Consider the following 4203-nt stretch of genomic DNA (forward strand, 5'->3'; position numbering starts at 1 on the left):
TTGATTGTTATAGTTTATTGATTAATAATGTTTTATGGTTATTGATTATGTTAAGTAATTATTCAATGTTTAATGATCATTAAAATAGGTATGTGTCCCACCCCCACCTCCTTATCACCTCCATGTTTCAGTCAGTGTTCCACAGGAGTAGGCGATTTTCAAAATCATAAGATACTTTATGATTTTCAGATGCATTTTGCTTCTTAAGATAATTCTGAATTGGGCAGGGGAGGAAGGGGGAAGAAATCGGGAGCTGACATCAGGGGCTCAAGTGGGAAGAGAAGGCTTTGAAAATGATGATGGCAGCATATGTGCAAACGTGCTTGACACACTGGAGGAATGTATGGACTGTGATAAGAGATGTAAGAGCCTCCAATAAAGTATTTCTTACATAAATAAAAAATAGTAATAATAATTCTGAATTAATTTTCAAAAGATGTTGCTTCTTTAAGAGCCTGAGACCTCGCCTAGTAATGAATTCTTCAAAACCACAGTTTTCACAAGCCCTGTGACAAATCCTCCTGGACACCCCCAGGTAGGGTTTGCTCTGATATATAGCATCTCTCTACTTCAAGAGTTATTTGCCAGGAAATCAAGACCCACAGAGTGAGTAATTTCCGAAGGACCTGTTCCAGGATTGTGGAAACAGATGAAGCTTCCTCTCAGCCCCTTGTCATTCGTCTCCTTCCCTGAGAGAGTGTGGTCATCGCTCTGGGTTTAACTCAGCTCCACAGCAGCCCCATCTCCGGGTGGCTCATCTCCTCCCCCTATGGTCAGGGCGAAGTGAGAACCCAGAACGGCCCACAGGGAGGTGGTGGGGAGCCAGCCACTTCGTGGGGTGGCCTTTTGTGTTCTGGACTTCATTCTTAGGGGTGCTGGGTTCCCTTGTCTAGGTGAGGGGCCCACCGCCCTAGCAGAAACGACTGCAGCATGACCCTGCGCTTGCTCTCCTCATTCACTTCCAGTTTGCGCTGCTGCTAAAATATTCTGCTTCCCAGCTGCCAGTGTCAGTATCTAAATCAAGCCGAGTCTGACGCACCAGCGTTCCTAGAGCAGAAAGCCCCGACTCAGCAGCGAGGATGTTATCAGTGTACTCGAGATTACATCATCTCCTTCTGCCAACCTTAATCCCACTATGGTGACCATCAACAGCAATCCCCATGATTATTTCGGTAGAAATATTGAGTGGATGTGACAGCCTTGTCAAACTCCTTTGCTGGTGGTGTCCAACCACTCGGTTATACCTTTTGCAATTCTAAAATCTCTCTCTGGTCACGATGGGGACAGCATGTGCTGACCTTCCGAGGGGAACACTGGCCGTGAGGCTTCAGTGGGCATTTCAGATCTGACGACCAACCCCGTGTCAAATTAATGCTGCTGTACTTATGAATTGACTCGGTGGCTGTGAGTGTAGTGTTTTGTGTATGAAAATCCATCTGGTAGCGGGAGTACTCGTGGGCCTGCTGCTAACAGCAAGGCCAGCGGTTCGAACGCACCAGCCCCTCCCCAGGAGAAAGATGAGACTGCTACTCCCATAAAGATTTAAAGTCTCAGAAACTCCTGGGGGCGGTTCTACTCTGTCCTACAGGGTTGCTATGAGTCAGAACTGACTCGACGCCAGCAAGTTTGAATGTTTGAGTCCAGCCAGCTAGTCCTTTTAATACACATCCACCTAGATGACGCTTACGATACTGAGACTGTTGTGTTGTGAGTGGAAAGAATCCAGTCAGTAGTGTGGAGTTTCTGGGTCCTTTCTACCTGTGACATCTGAAGCAAGACACTTAACATGTGTTGCTTGTCAGCAAAATACTTACCTCTTCTCATGTAAAGAGCCCTGGTTGAGTTGGTGGTTTAAAAACACCAGTGCTCCATGGGGGAGGGGAGGGGGGGGCAGCAAAACTAAAAAGGGCATAGTGGGTTGTAAGTTGGACTACTAACCGCAATGTCGGCAGTTCAAACTCGCCACTTGCTCTGAGGCAGAACGGTGAGACTGCCTGCCCTCCGAAGAGCGTGCCGCCTGGGAAACCCACAGGGGAAGGTCTAGCTTCTCAGGAGTGCGGTTGATGTGAGCCCAAACTGACGGGCTGGGTGGGAGTTGGAGTTTGACTATCTGCTCTGGTCAAGATTTACAGCCGTGGGAATGCTTTGGAGAATCGCTGTCAGTCAGAATCAACTCCAAGGTCGTGGATTTGATTTAGTTTGGTCTTTTCAAGTCAATTTGAAATTAAATGAAATGTTGCATTTTAAAATGATACATCTTAAAGCACATGGAAATTAATATATCCCAGGGATGAAACCGTTACAGAAAGATAAAACAGAGACAGAAAGAACAGTAATTTTTAAAACAAAAAAATAACTACTCTGAGACTAGAATCCTGATCTTTTGATTGACCAGCTAAAGTTTTTCAAGTCATTACTGCTATTTTATTCTGAGCAGGAAAGTAAAAATTCAAGATTTTCAGATAGCCCCATTCTCAGCTCTGAACTTCTGCCTCAATTCCCATTTCCTGTTATATAATTTGGTCCACAAAGTATCACTGAGTGGTTTCCTCTCAAAAAATTAATAAAATAAAATAATAATAATGAGCTTACTGCCATTGGGTTGATTCCCACTATTTGGACCCCATGGGACATAACAGAACTGCTCCTTTGGGTTTATGACACTTAAAATCATTAAGGGGACAGACAGCCTCGCCTTTCTCCCACAGAGTGGCTGGTGGGTTCAAACCACTGATCTTATCAGCTCCTTGTGTACCTCCCTATGCCGTCAAACGAATGACTCAGAATAGCCCATGTCCATCTATCCAACCTGTTCCTATAACACTCCCAGAACGTAAGCCTTTTCCCAGTGCATCAAGTCATGCTGACTCCTGGCAACCCTATGGGCAGGGTAGAACTTCCCCCGTGGAGTCCCAATACTGTTAACTCTTTACAGGAGGAGAAAGCCTCCTCTTTCTCCCGAAGAGTGGCTGCTGATTTCAAACTGCTGACCTTGAGGTTAGCAGCCCAATGCATAAGCACTACGGCCCTGCCAGGATGCCTGTTGTACCATTTAGTTCTCGAGTTTTACCTCATAGCTGTGCCTCGGTTACTCCATCCGTCTGGATCATTTGATTTCACTTTGGGGGATCAGAAATCTCTCCGGATCGAACTGTTTTGAACCTTCAAAAACAATCTCTTGGCTTTTATTTTAACAGAGTATGCACATTCTTACTGGTTGGCACAACCTAACGGTCGACCAGCATGTGAATGGATGAACAAAATGTGGTGCACACACAGCAATGGAATGTTACTCAGCCATAAAGAGAAATGAAGTTCGGATGCATAATGCAACACGGGTGAACCTAGAAAACGTTGGGCCGCCATGGTGACCCAAGTGCTGTGCAGTTCTGAGCCATCATCCCGCGGCAATTTGTGTATCAGACTGCTGTGATCCATAACAGGATTTTCACTGGCTGGTTTTGGAAATAGATCACTAGACCTTTCTTCCTAGTTTAACTCAGCCTGGAAACTGTTGATATCTGTTCAGCGTTAGAGCAATGGGTAAGCCTCCTCTGACTAGGGAGTGGTGGCTGCACGTGACGGAACTCGAACCCAGGTCTCCCACGTGGAAGATGAGCATTCCACCAGCTAACCACCTTGAACACATGATCTGGAGTAAAGTGAGTCAGACTGAAAAAGAGGAATGCCACTTATATGGAATGTCTGGAATAGGAAATGCATAAAGACAAACGATTTAGCAGGCGTGAGGGAAAGCGAGAAGGGGAAGTTATTGCTTGGGGCTCTGGGTTGTTGTTTGTTTGTGTTTTGGAAATAGTTGCACAGTGCCTAACTGTAAGTGCCTAATTCCATTGATTGAAAAAGGATATATATTTTACCATAATAAAAAAATCTCATCAAACAATCTTTTAACTAGCATATTTAGTCGATTTACAAGTATTTATTGTGATGACTAACATATTTGGAATTGTTTCTACCATCTTATTCTAGTCTTTTCTTTTACCAGGTCTCATTTCTTTCCTGTCTTGCTCTCTGTTGGACTGATGAGTTTCTTTCTTATTTTCCTCCCCCACGCCTGCCCCCTGGCCATCTCTTTGGGTTTGTAAATTGTTCCAGCTTTGATAGGCATTGTTCAGTGTTGACTTAATAATAAGTAGCACGAACAGTTTTTAATTTTTAACTGTGCCATCTTCAGTGGTTCTT

Source organism: Echinops telfairi, unplaced genomic scaffold (genome assembly GCF_000313985.2).
Source record: "Echinops telfairi isolate 266 unplaced genomic scaffold, ASM31398v2 ScPeMD7_7469;HRSCAF=8507_1, whole genome shotgun sequence".
NCBI classification, from domain to species: Eukaryota; Metazoa; Chordata; class Mammalia; order Afrosoricida; family Tenrecidae; genus Echinops; species Echinops telfairi.